Here is a 14,361-nt window from a genome sequence, read left to right as displayed (position 1 = left end):
CCACAGCCCTGTGCATGGGTTTGGTGTTGGGGAATTGTTTTCTGCACAACACCGCAGGCATCCCAGCAGGGCTCTGCCTCCAGCACATGGTGCTTCTGAGCTGCTCTGAAATATCAAGAAAACAGGAATATTTAACTGCATGCAAATTTTGTTACTCTTAGCTTGAATTTTCAACTTGCAGAGGCTCTAAGGACAACATGTATTGTATCAAGCATGCCTAAACTTTGTTCAGTGTCTCCTGTGTGCATAGCCTGGCTAAAGAACTGGGGGATAGGGAGTAAATATATGAACTAAGTTTCTAAGGCATGAATAAAGTTGATGAATATAATACTAAAGGCTGTGTCCTGCAGGCAGTGTACAGGCAAAAATGCCGTGAAGAAAGCATTGTGACCACAATACAGTTTTATATGACTGACATTGAACATTTAGGAATAAAGACAGTATATGAAGAAGCAAATTGCTGTCTTCTTAAGGTATAATTCTCCAGAAGACTCTTAGGCACTGTTAAACATACAGTCTTTGATTGTTTAATTTTTGTTGTTAACTATATGAAGTCTAAGGACTTCATAGTTAAAAGCTATCTTCCTGCATATATATCTTTAAACCATACTTGCAGTGATAATCAGAAAGCAAACCAACCCCTGTGCATTTTAGAGGATAATTTTAGCCATCAGAACATGTTTTAAAAGTCCAGCTCTCTTAATCTGCTTAACATGCCCTGTGTGCTGTTTTCATGGCCAAAATCAGTGATTTTCTCATCAGCAGAATTGCCTATCCATAATTGTTTTTTTGTCAAAGCTGCTCTCCCTGTCTATTTGTAAAATATTTGAGTAAGCTCTGCAGATCCTTGAGGAGCTATCTGAATGTGAGCAGCCTCACTGTCTGAGCAAGAGAGTTATCCTGGTCGGCATTGCCACGGTTTGTCTTCAGACAGCAACATCCTTTGGCAACTGTCGTGTACTTGGAAGGCATTTGCTGCTTTGGTGGCAAGCGGGAGAAGCTATTTCTGGTTGAAGAAAGAGGATGTATTAACGCCAGATGGGTCCAGTGCAATACAGAGTGCACTTTGGGGGCTGAAGAGCCAGAAAGAAGACATTATTTTTTTTTCTCTTTTTCATCGTATTGTGTAAAAATCTTCCCTGGTTAGAGGGTTTGTGGGGTGTGAAAGTTCTGCATGTCCCGTATGATGTGAGCTGGCAGAGAGCTTGCCTGAAGATGTTGAAAAGTGTTGAGATTTTCTTCCGTTTTATTGCCAGTTTTTTATAAGAGTTTTCCTGGAAGTTTTAAGTACTTGCAATGGGATGCTTTTAGAGCTTTGCTTAGGTCTGAGCTAGGAGCAGTGGTGCTGGCTTTACCTAGATATGCTTATTTAACATGAGTACTAAGGGAAGCTTTTCTGAAGTATTTTACATGTATTTATTAATTCTCAGATTTGTTTTTGAATACACCTGAAGTGAGGAATTTAATCAGTTCAGCTTCAAGTGAGCATTTCTCTGCCTTTTCAAAGAAAAACACCAGCCCACGCGCTTCCGTGCAGGGAACCAGCAGAACAACAGTTTCCAGCTTGGTTCTGTTTTTGCAACCCAAAATTCTCTTTCCCTGCTGTTAATGGGAGATTTAAGGTTTTTCTTGCTTGGATTTTTAGCAGTGGAGGTCCGTAATACAAGAATTTATTCGAACAGAGATGTGAGAGGAAACAAACTGATGCATACATAGAAATGACCAGTGTATAAGAAATAGGATTAAGGCACAACAGTATTCATGAAATGATATTGATGAAAGCTTTGGCATCCCAGAGTGGTATAGGTGGCATTTTTAATGGTATTTGTTTCAACATACAACAACTTAATGCTTAATATTCCTTATGCATCACTTGAAGGTGTTTCTGTTTTCTTTTCAGGCTAAATTACTTCACTTGGGTAGAGTTTGTTCGCAGCCTGCATACTCGGTCAAAAATGTTGCTCAGCATGTTTGTTGGTCTAATGTTGCTCAGCTAGTTTGTAATATAAAATATTGCCATTACTGATATTCAGAATAGCGTAGAATGATTTAAAAATTCTTGAAATGGAGAGGATGTAGCTCTTTGGCCCAGTTAGGTGCAGTACTGAGCTGTGCAATGAGTTAGGCAAAGTGGTGGTGGAAACACGATGCAAGTACAAAAGCTGTGACAGTGTCTGAGGTTCATCTAATTGCACTCTAGCATGAAGGTTCACCCAAATTTCTATATTCTTAGCAAACTGCAAAAGATGGTGATTACTGTTTCTTTCTAGGGGGAAAATAATTGCTAGACCTGAAATCTAGGCAATTCTCCTCATTCTCCTTTGCTTTCCTTCGTCACTTTCAGTTCACAGTCTGACTTGTTCCATCACATGCACTACACAAATGTATCGATCTATTAAACACAGATACATGTTAAAGCCCATTTAAATAGATATTCCGTACATTAACATACAAACCAGACCCTATTCTGTTGATATCCTTAGCATACTAGGCAGGTTATTTCATTTGAACTCGTGCTAAGCTTTTAATCTCAGGGCTGCCCATGTGTTTGTGACCCATCCTGCTGGAGCGTGGATGTCCAATGAACCAGTTTTTACCATTTAGCAGTTAATTGTTTTCCCTTTCTGGCTTTCATGATGTTTCACCCAGAGATGTCAGAAACCTGGCACAAATACGCAGATTAATAATAATTCTGCCTTTTGTCTGTGAGAAGGTTGTGCTGGAGTTCAGCACCCTTAGCACCTAAACTGTGATCCTAACTTTCTCTGGAAATTAGTTTAAAACTAAACCTAACCTGGGATTGCACACTGTTTCTAGAGCTCATATATAGTCTGTGCTTTTCCTTTTATTTGTAATTTCTTATTTGGTTGTTGTTTTTTAAACATCTCTGCTGTCATTGAAGGATCTGAATTGGGAAGAACTGATGCTTGGAGACTAAAACCTTTTCTCCATAAGACAAATGCTTTGCCCTTATCCACAAAGCACGTATAGATCTACCTATCTCAGCACTTCTACCTGGGCAGCCAGACACCACCCGTTCAAAAGCTTTGTAACTTGTCACCAAGCCTCCATGGGAGCAGGGCTTCTGATTTCCCGTCTGTACAAAATAGCTCAGCATTAGCCAGTAGTAATTGTGGGTTGGGAGCCTTTGATGGTGATGATAAAATACAGAGACTGGCAGTCAGAAGTGCAAAACTGTGTAAATATATCTCCTTAATTCAGATTTTTTTTTTTAACTTTTCTCCCATTTCTGCTGCTTATCGTGGAATTAAGTTCCAGCCCTCAAAGGGACCATTGCTTGGCTCAGTGGCAGAAAATATGATGAAAGCACAAAACTATTTATTTTCAAGAGGTGAAATCATCCAGTTTTAAGTTGTTTTTTTTGTTTGTTTCTTTCTATCAATAGTTAAGATGTTATTTGTGTGTTGAAAGGCAATCATTGTAAGATACCTTGCACTGTTTTGCCATATCATTGCAGCTGCATAAGAGCAGCCAAAGCTATTCTCTGTAGTATGTAGCAAAGTTGGCCAGAACAGGAATATGAAGCTTGTTAAATTGGAAATACATTTTCTAGCACTTCTGTGTTTTTAAATTTAGATGTGTTCTTTGTTTGTAGCTTGTTTCTTTATGAACTAGTCCAGCCTGTGAAACCAAACAATGTGTTAAGGGTAATTTCATATATTTTGTTTCATTCCTCAGATAACTTGGTATGTTTTGCTAAAAATAGAACCTAGAAAGATGAGAGTTTCATTTTTTCTGTTGTCTGGATGTGCTGTGGCTTCCAAGGAGACCGAAATCCAAGTGTGTACTCCATCACTATCCAGGAGGTTGATGTGCCTGTCTGATAATTGTTATTTTATGGGTGGATCATAAAGTACTGCCAATTTAAGAACACAGTTTCTTCAGTATATGGTTTTGAGTATTTCCCCATGGATTCCCAGAGAAAGGGTATGTGAATTTAGTTTAGAAAAAGTTAAAGTTCAGGCAAGAGCTTCAGCAGTTTGCAGGTGCACGCAACGCTTGCTCTTTGAGCTGAAGATGAAAACAGACTAAAGGCATTCCTCTGGAGAGCATTTGGCACCTTGATGAGTAATTTTCTCAGCAATCTGACAGGTAGCAACTCGGGTTGATTCACACTGTTTACTGCAAGCACACGGGCTGCCCAGGGGCATTGCGTTACGGGAGAGATTTTATTGCCCTTCTCAAATTTTGAGCATGAATATATGAGCGCTTGAATTTCCAGCGCTTGTTTTGACAGTGGGCAACCACTGAGAATAATAAAAGTGCATGCTAAGTTGAGATGAGCCTGCACACAAAGTTTTGTGGCAATGATGTTCAGCCCTGTATATTGGTGGGTGACACAGCAGTGACTGCGGAAAGCTGCCCAAGGCAGTTTATCCTCTGAAGATAACTGTGGTGGAGAGAAGTAGCCTTCTGTCATGAATTATAACTAGAGGCTGTCCCAGTGTCAAGCCTGGCCTCCAGTTACCAGGTCGTAGTATCCATGGTGGAGCAGCAGCTGGGGGTACTTCCACCATCTCGATCCCATGCACGCTGGGGATGCAGCATGTTCTTGTCTGAGAGACGCAGAAGACCATCACAGGACCAACCTCTTTTATAAAAAGCAATAAATTAAAAACCACACCAAGCCCTGTGAGATACGGGAAGGCTGTTCGTGGTTATTCAGGGTGGATCAAGTGGGCTGAGCTAATGTGAAGTAGAACAGTATTCAAGCTTTTAAAACTGTGATGTGTGTTGTCATTGTAACTCCAGGACATCTGCTTTTCTCATGCTCTGATTACAATCATATTCTGCAGTTGGCAGCTTCTGTTTTTACAGATTTGCAAGAATTTACTGGTTCTCTTAGCAGGTTTTTCCTTTCAATAACTGTATTTTATCTTGTTGAAAAGCAAGGATGATTGCTGTGTAGTGCTATCAGAAACCAAAGTTATTCCTGAGTTTCAGCAAAGCAGAAAGGCAGCAGCAATACCTGGTAAATCACGGGAGGAGATGCCCATCTTCCCTTCCATGTTTTGTTTGGCATCATCCAGGGCACTCGCTCTTTCTCCCAAAGTATTGCGTGAGCCTTAAGACAAGAGAAACGACACCAGAGTTTCCCCATTTCCAGATGTAACCAAGAAACTGTTTGCATTTTGTGTTCAGCAGTGTGTTCTTGTTGTTGATCCTTGTGAGTTCTGTGCAGCTCAGCTCTTAAAGAAAAGAAACACGGAACAGCAAATGGGCTGACATCCACCGACTGTCAACAGATACGTCTACCACGGCATGATTTATCTAATGCACTAGGTAGAAATCCTGCCTGAAATTCTTACATTCTGTAACAGACAATAAAAAAGTAGCGAAGCTCTGTGATATAATACAACAGCAAACTCGGGGAGCCTTTCTGCAGCATGTCTACAGATGTTAATGTTTCTGCAGAGATGGGATGTAAGAAGGGCTTTAGACATAGAAAAAGCTTATTTGCTTTGAAAAGTGGTAGGATTGTAATAAAATACAGTGAAAACCAAATAGCTGCTCAATTATATAGTAAAGTATAAAACCTATAATTAAATATTAATGTGGGGTTAATATAAAACCATCAGTAGCTATTTACTTTTTATCACAAAACGTTTGAGTAGCGATTATCCCATTATAAAATACATGGCAGGCCCATCAAATATGTGTCCTTCGCCATGCTCCCTTTTATCCTTTTTTTTCCTATTCCCCAAATTTAATAGTCTGGGCATATTGATGGTGTGGGAATGACTTAAAATGGCAACTTATCACAAAACATTATCTAAATGTATGCTGTTTTTATGCTATGTAGTAGAAAAAAAAAAGTCTCTCTCTAGGATGACAAATGCCTAGAAACAAATCTCAGATATCATGAGAAATAGCATTTCACTCAACACTCATACATTGTCCTGGTCTCATTTGTGCCTCTGCTCTTGGAAAGAAGAGGGTATTTTTAGACAAGTATTTTGGCTCTGTGCTGCAGGTGGTGGTCTCACTGCAAAATGCAGAGGCAATTCTGTGTCTCTTCATCTTTAAGCTAACACAGCTGATCAGCAGCACAAAAACTGCTGAGGATTATTATAGCTAAAGAAACCAACAAACCTCCGCTGGCAGTAGCTTAGCGTATACACTGGGCATTTTAACAATACAACCATCCAAAAAAAAAAACCTGCTGGCAGACCACTGGAGTAAGTGCGTTAACAGGAATATGCTCCACTGAAAGCTTGGCAGCTCCAGATGGAAGTGTCCCATCAAAAGAGATTAACTGTTGCCTTCAGTATTCAGGGGGATGCTACAATACGCTGTATTTTTTCGCCACTGGCACACTGGCTCATAATCTCATATGTGGTCACAGCATTCAGCCGATCTGTGGCTAAATAAGCAGCAAAAAACAGCGGCTAAAACAATAACAACAGATTTGGGGTTTGACCGAGGTTTGTAATGCCCAAAATGTCTTTGCAGTCGTGTGGAGCATCTGGGCAGCATGCAGAGAACTTCCCTGCCTTCCTCATCCTCTGCAAATTTGCTGTTGCTGTGGATAATCCAGACTGCTCGAACCATTTTAAAATCAAAATGTAGTGTTTTGGTTGTGAGGAATGTTGGGGGCATCTTATGAAAACATTTGATGGTGTTAAAAAGGACATTGAGTGCAGATAAATGGAAAGCTGCACAGCAAGAGTAGCAGTCCTGTTTCTCTGTGTAAGCTGATGGCGTCTGGGCTGAGGTTTATAATTTAAGAATGAGGCCTTGTGTCTGCAATATATTGTTCTTTGAAAATGTCAGCCTAGCAGTCTCTCTTTCTCAAAAAAAAAAAAAAAAAGCCAAACTGAGCTCTAGGAGGGAAGTAGTGACAAAAAAGAAATGAGAGAGGGAAAGTCTGTCCAAGCTCCTGTAAACCCATGGCTTGCCTCCATGTTGAATACTGCATAGGCTTGTGGCTGCCCCGTCTCAAAGAATCTCTCGTCAAACCAGGGAAGGTTGAAAGAAGATTGAAAAGGGTAATGAAGGCATCTAACACATGAAATATCCAATGGCCTACTGTTCTTTCATCCATAAAAGAGACAACAGAGCAGATACAAGAGAGGTCTGGACGATGACGAGCCACATGAAGACCCCAAGGACGGAGGAGTTGTCCACTTTTTCCTCCACTACAGGAATTTGAGGGGTGTGAATGAAGTAGCTAGTGGGGTCAGGCTCAAAAAACCACCCGCAGCTGACAAGATGGACCTTTGGCGTAGCCCCTGCTGCCCATGGTTGTGCTCCTGGGTTTTCTCTGCACGCAGAGAGGGAAGATGCTCTCTGTGATGTTCCTGCCTTCGTCGCAAGGGTAAGGGCTCTGACAGCAGTCTCAATCTGCCAAAGTCGCCATCCATAACTCTGGTTCAACTTGTTGTCTCTGCATTGATTTCAGAGGCCAAGGCTGCAGACTCTGGACTACAGCTTTCCTGGGTAAATAGAAAGAATCTTTTTTGTTTGTTTGTTTCCAGATGTCAGAAACCAATCTAAATGAAATCAGCTCTTGAAAGTCTCCCAAACGTATGAGCCTCCTTCCGCATGGCTTTGGACTGGGCTACAGGAACAAGATTGAAATGTCTGCCCTGGTTAACTTGATGAAACCTGCATTTTCTTTCTGTTTAGACCTGGTTGATGCTTTCAGTGCTTTGCTACAACTGCAGGATTGAGCAGCAGTGTCCTACAGGAGCCAGAACACAGTTTTAGATGTCCTCTCCTCATCTACATAGATGCTGGGGTTGTAACAGCTTGCTAAATGCAAGCCCTGGTATTTCCAGCCCCATTTTTTTCTTTTCTGGAAAGAATCAGCTTTGGTGCAGCAAGTGGCATAGGCTGGAGCTTAGCTGATGGTTTTTGGGTGTTGGTACAGCTGGGAATAATGAAATACTCGTTAATTGGGATAATACCTAACAGCTGGCAGGTGTCTGCATGTAATGAGCAGCCACCCTTGTAAGCAGCAGAAGTCGTGTTTCAAAGGATCTGATAATGGCTTTGCTGTCCTGAGCTGTGAGAGGCCAGGAATCATCTTTGGGATACATGTAAGTTCTGCTTTGTTATGGGTCGGTACTTTTAAAAGCAAAATTTAAGAATTAGAGTATGTTAGGTCAGATATGTGTCTAATGAACCAGGTGTAACTAAAAAAAAATCAAAATTAAGTAAATGCAGAAGTGGAGGAAAAGGAGTGTAAAGAAAGGTGCTATAAGTCTTAATGTGGAGTTATTTGAATCAAAATTGTGAGCGTATTTGTACTGAGAAAGTGTGAGTTCTTTCTTTCAAAGAGTCCTGTGTTAATGGTTGGAGCTGTGCTTCCACTTCTTGGTGCGTATCGTGAGTCTTCTTATAAAGTTATATTTTGATGATTATGCAGTTTAGGCATGTATATGCTATATATGACATGGATAACTTTTTGACTTCCCATTGACGAGTATAATCCTAGGAGAGGATCAGTTACGATTAGGTAAGAATAACCCCCTGAGAACAGGTCTTGAATGTCTAGGTGGTCCACGGTTTCAGTAATTTTCCAAAAGGATTCCTATAAAAATCCTGTTAAATGAAGTTACTGGCAGCTGTAGAACACGGAGTCACAAATTGCTTGATGCCAAACTCATCTGAACGTGGGTACGATTGCCTGGGAGCAGCACCCCTGCCAACAGTCACAGGGGTTGTGTATTTGCAGCTGGAAGCACCGCAAAAGTGATGTTAGTGTTGAAATCCAAAAGCTTTGCTTGGGCTTGAAGAGATTTCCAAGATACTTACGAGAATAGTGGTAGTAAGGGAGCAGTTTCATGCCACGTGTGGGTCAGTTGCTAAAAAGCAGCTCTACCCCTCCTATAGCTGTGTATATGACTGTCCGTGTGCCCCTCCTTTGCAGGAGGTCTTTGCCTGTCAAAGATGTTATCACTACTATTACCAAAAAAGCTGCAAATTTTGGAAGGAAAACGTGATTCTGGCAGATAATCATACCTTGCTCTCATCTCAGAAATAGCCCATCATCTAAATATTTTCCAAACAGGCTTCAGCAGAACCAGCACCTTAACCTTTTTTTAAATCTCACTGCTGAACTTGCTTTATGGGAATCTGGAGAAGTTACAGATAATTTAATGTTCAAACCTGCCTGCTGGGTATGAAAATCTGTGAGGCAGACGTGCTGCCAGCAGTCCTGGTGCTGGGTTTAACCCCTGATGCTCATGTGAGATTAATCTTGCAATTCTGCACCAATGTAGGCTGAATATGGGCTAAAACATCTATAAATGGGCAAATCTACAATGTCACTGATACTGATGCAGGGTGAAATAATGGGAACATTTCTGCAAGATCCAGCTGATGAAGGATTAAAGGCTGGGCATATTTGCAATGCCAATCAGTATGTATTTATGTAAAACTGGCCAGACGTGCCTGATTTCTTCCTCTGGGAAGACTGATGCTTGTTGCAGATCCAGTGTGCTGAAGCTGTTTGGTTTGGTGCTGCTCATCAGTTTGATTTCCAGTACACAGCACAAGGCAGAACCAGTAACACACATGTGGAAACCAAAGAAGCCTTTCCTGATGAGAGAGCGTAGTCAAGCTGAGGTGATGGGCATGGGTCAACTGCATGTGCTGCAGTGATTCAAAACCACATAGTAAATGTGCTGCTGGTTGCTTTTTCTGAGCTTTGGTATTAGTGTAATTTAAGGCACAATGACAGAGACCCCAGTAACTCAATCTCAGTGCTGTACCGGATCCTACAAATGAAAATCAGTTTCCAAAGGATGTTTTCCAGTTGCAACCACCAGGGGAGTGGGGAAAGGCAGGCAGTGTCTTTGTACTTCTAAATATATAAAATGAAAAAAAAAAAAGGCAGTTCCTATACATTTGCATGCAGTTTATCCTTGTGCAGCTTGCAGAAAATGACTGAAGTTGTGTATGGGTTCTTATCTGATTGTTTATCAGGGTCTTGTCTAGTTTAGGCATTTAACTGTGTAAAACCTTAGACGCTTCCACTTTTGTGAGTTGAGGGCAGGCTATTTGAACTGCTGTCACGTATTTATTTTCAGTTTGTGCTTACATTCTATTTTTTTTGCCTTTTTTACTGGAGGATGTTGGTAGTCGGTTGGTATGGGCAGCTTTCCCCTCATGCATTATTTGGCATCTCGTAGCACTGCGTCTAAGCCCAATTTTGTGTTTGGGTTATGTTCTCCCTGACCACACCAGCTTTTACCCCCAGGAAGCTGTTGCACAGTCCTCAAACTTTATCCCCTTTCCTTCACTCTCCCCTTGCCCTTCTTTATCAGATCGCAGCGTGAGTCCAACGCAGGTCCCTGTGGGCTTGGCGCGTGCTCTGTGCCTTGTAGCCCTCATGCAGCAGAGGGTATTCCCTTTTACCCTGCAACAGCTGAGCTTCTGTTAGAGCCTTTGCGAAGAGGCCACTTGCACAACTTACCTGTTCATATTGACACCATGTTGAATTTGTACTGACTTGACTGGTACCAGCAATCGGACTCAGCGGTGTGCAGTTTGCTTGAAGCCCCTGGGAGTCCCTTAAAAAGCTGCAGCACATTTGCCACCCTGGTTTCCTTTATTGCAAAATCTGACCTAAACCATGGGCTATGTGCTAAAATGATTAGGTTGGCAATCTGAACAACTTGTGTTCGTGTATGTTAAAGGCAGCATGAGTTGATCTAGACAATTTATTACCCTTCATCGGATCTATTTGCTGTAAATCTTTCCTACTGATGCTTTAATTTGAGAAAGCTTCTCTTACATCTCCCATTTGTAGTCAGCCAGCTGGGGAACGCCTGTAGCTCCTCACTGCTGAGCGCTCTCAACCCAGCCTCTGTGCTCTAACTTTGTCTGCCTCAAGTGCTCGTTTCAAAACTTGGCTCTCCACGTCCCTCAGGTGCTTGGGGAAGCTCCCTGCCTGCAGAAGGCTTTATGGGCAGCCTTTGGCCAGGTGCTTCTCAGCCTCTGTTGGGTACTACGCTGTGGTTTGGCACTGTTCTTGTTAGAGCTCATGCTCTTCTCCTTCTTTCCCTCATTCAGGTGCAATCACCGTTTTCCAAGGTTATATATTTTTTTTTTTACTTCTGATATCTTTCTGCACTTTGTTGTTTATCCGTTTTAGTTCTTTACTGCTTTATTTCAAGTCATTTTGGGGACAGCTGGTATATACTTCTTCCAAAACTCTCATAGGCGCAGAGACACAATTCTTATGCCACCTTGAATGTTTCTTTTCCCTTTTGGCTGCCCTCTTCCATTTCCTTTTAACAAGTTTCCTCATTTCTATGTAACTTTTCTCTTTTGGGGTTAAACACGCTCTAGCAGTAGTTCTGATTTTGCACTTTCACAGTAATGCTGAATTTGAGGATCCTGTGACATTGCAGCAGAAACTTTAGAAAGCAGACCTTTTGCACTGGCCCAAGAACTGTTTTTCAACCAAGTCAAGGGCCTTCTTTAAGGAGGAGACTTTCAGTGTGTACCAAAACTGTTTCAATAACATCAGAGGAATGGCTTTCCACTGCTGTAAGCTTTCCTTGTTCTTTGTTTTGGAAAACTTTCCAATGAAATCTTATCTTTTGAGCATCATAAACTGATGGCCACTGTTTCTGATCTCTGGGAAGCAGATCTGCTGGTTGGAAGGTCACAGAGGGAGATGTCTGGAGTAGGAACACAAATGCAATCTCTCTTCTCGGGAGTTATTTTTTATAGCTTTAGAACAGTAAAAATGCAGAAATTTGGCACGCTGCAAGGCTTGGGGAGAAGAATGTTTGTCTTTTTTTCCTAGCGTAGGAATTACTGAGGGTGCATTGAGTGCTTGTTGCAGTTCTATGCTTTGCTTCCCATCACTTAAATAATGCCTTGAACCATTCCACCCCCCCCAAAGATCATGAAAGCAAAACTGGGGGGGAAAAAATCAAGACAGAAAGGAGTTGAAGGCTTTTACAGTTATTTACTGAGATTTGAGAGCTTTAAGTAGTTGTTTTTAATTTCTATTAGTGCTCTGCTCAAATAAGCCTGTTCTGATTCCCCATTTGAATACACGCAGTACAACCACGTTTAATACGCCGCAGGTTCATCTCAGAAGAACGCAAAAATACGTACTTTGTAAAAATTCAAATAGATAGAAATAAATGTTAAGGATTACATTCTCCCTGGCCAAAATGACAGAGGCTAATGAGGCACATACCTTGTTCAGCTGGCTAAGGCATGCCAAGGAAGAACTGGAGAATTTGGGCAGCATTAAAGTCGCTGCTGTAGTCCTCACTGTCTCATCTCTGATTTCTGTCTTCATTGTAGAGCTTCTATACTTATAGAAAACAATTTCTTTCTGATTGAAGGGGCCTAATTCAGTCAGTTTGCAGTAATTTCAGTGGTGGGATTAGACCAAGCTAATTGAATAAATGGAATGGCAGCGAGATGTAAGCGCATAAATCATCCTGCGGAGGGCAGGAGGTCCAGCTACTCATTCTCTTAGTGTTTATCTGCACTTACATGCTTCCCTGGATTGTCTCCAGAGCCCCCAGCATTTCGCAGAATCAAAATCCTGGGCAGCAAATGCATCACAATTCCCTGAATCTGGAAAAAAATACAGGCTGTGAAGGTACGTCAAACGCAGCTACCGCAGGCAGCTGAACAAGTAGCAGTAGGAACCGTGTAATGTTAGCACAGATAGCACAGTTAGCACAATCATATGGTAACAAAATTTTGGAGTACAGCCAGGAACTGCCCTGAGTTTGCCTTCAGGTGTCCAGAGGTGGATCCATGCCTGGTTTCTGCTTGGTGGCCACCTTCTCTCCTGCCCTTACTCCTTTGCACCTCACCGTACCAGCTGCAGGTAACCTGCACTGGCTCCTGTGCTCGCTGGCCTGCTCTCTTGTGTCTTCCTCTCTTAAGAGCTGTGCTCGTTAGTGGCTCCCAAAACTAAGAAAAAACAACAACCAACACTTGAAATTCTGAACAGCAGCAATGACATGTATTTAGCTCCAAAGCAGATGAGCAAACTTTACAGAGGAGGCAGCCTTCAGTGCTTTTTAACCTCAATTACTGCTTGCCTTTGGGAGGCACCGTCAAGTGATACGTGAGTTATTAAAAACTGCTGCTGGCTGGGGACTGGAGAAATTGTAAAATAATTAATAAATGTCTTTATAGGAAGAAAAAAGGTTCTTCAATATTCAGTTTTCAAACATGATTTCTGATAGCTCAAGTGCTTCAGTACAACTGAGATGCCTGCTACAACTGCTGGTTTTAAGTTAGCAGTGTTTTTCATCGAAGTCAAAGTGATCTGTAATGATGGAATGATGCTTCTGCAAATCAGCAAGAGATTTTATTTGATGTATGTATTAATCAACTGCTATTTTAGATGTATGCCCCTTACAGACTTCAATAAACATATTGGAAACTTTCTTTTTCCAAACTATCCCTTGCAGCATGTATTGAAACCCCACAAGCTTATCCAATGGAATGCACAGCCTTATTTTCTCTTCGTATACGTATTTAACGGCTTAGAAAATAGCTTCTCATGAATCACTTTAAGTCCACTGTCATCAAAGGAAGCAAACATCTACCTCTGACTGTGCAGAATGTTCTCGCTGCCTAGATCAGATGCTTGGAGGACCAAGATTTGAAGGTTCAGGACAAACACTAATAATTTGTCCATATGCTGTCCCAAAGAATTTGAGCAAGGAGTTGGGGTCCTCTCCTCCAGGCAGGCTGGAGGGTTCCCCATAGCTCAGGGATGGCAAGGGACTGTGTGGGGAGACCTGTCTGAATTCCCAGCTGGCATGGGGATGCTGAGACCCTGTCAAAGTCCAGGCAAATCCCATGTTCAGCCAGCGGGTAGCCCTGTGGTGTGCTGCAGGCTAAGCCTGCAAGGAGAGGATTTCCCCCACAGTAAGGGAGGGGGGATCAGGTAGATTTCACCTGGGTGGGTGGAGAAGGTGTCGCTTCTGGTGTGGGGTGAAACGCTGTGGAGAGACCATGCGTTGCTGTCTGTGCTGAGGAAAATAACGGGATGGCAATGTTTTTGGAAGTTCATGTGTTTTTTTTGTTTGTTTGCTTTAAGGCGATGTCATACCATCTCCTCCTGCCTTCTCATTGAATGAATAACAAAACCTGTTTTTCAAAAGGTATAATGCTTAGTCCTTCTGTTTCATAAGTGATCTTTTAAGATTGCCCTTTTCCAGTTCCCTGCCTGTGCTTTTTGTATTGGATGGTACTGCTGTTTGACTGCTGGTTTATTCAGGCTGTAGTTGCCTGCTCTTTTCCAACTGCAGAAACAACAAAAGTCCCTCTTTGGAGATCAGAGACTGAAAAAGCAAAGCAAATGGGCTAAATTATGACTGGATGCCAAATCTTCTGCTC

The 14,361-nt window shown here is 41.9% G+C and overlaps 1 protein-coding gene across 12 annotated transcripts in view; it reads left to right on the top strand.

The window, feature by feature from the left end:
• The window catches only part of PRKG1 (protein kinase cGMP-dependent 1), a 466,091-nt gene that overhangs the window by 227,344 nt on the left and 224,386 nt on the right, over positions 1-14,361 (top strand). Inside the window, exons 1-2 of one of the 12 annotated variants that reach the window (XM_040562962.1) lie at positions 8,047-8,063; positions 8,917-8,918. The exons of the other annotated variants lie outside the window; for them this stretch is intronic. The gene's annotated coding sequence lies outside the window, so the exon portion shown is untranslated. Of the gene's footprint in view, positions 1-8,046; positions 8,064-8,916; positions 8,919-14,361 lie in introns of those variants that run through there. 12 annotated transcript variants of the gene reach the window in all.

Source organism: Cygnus olor, chromosome 7, assembly GCF_009769625.2.
Source record: "Cygnus olor isolate bCygOlo1 chromosome 7, bCygOlo1.pri.v2, whole genome shotgun sequence".
Taxonomy (NCBI): Eukaryota; Metazoa; Chordata; class Aves; order Anseriformes; family Anatidae; genus Cygnus; species Cygnus olor.
This window is presented reverse-complemented; position numbering and strand designations above follow the sequence as displayed.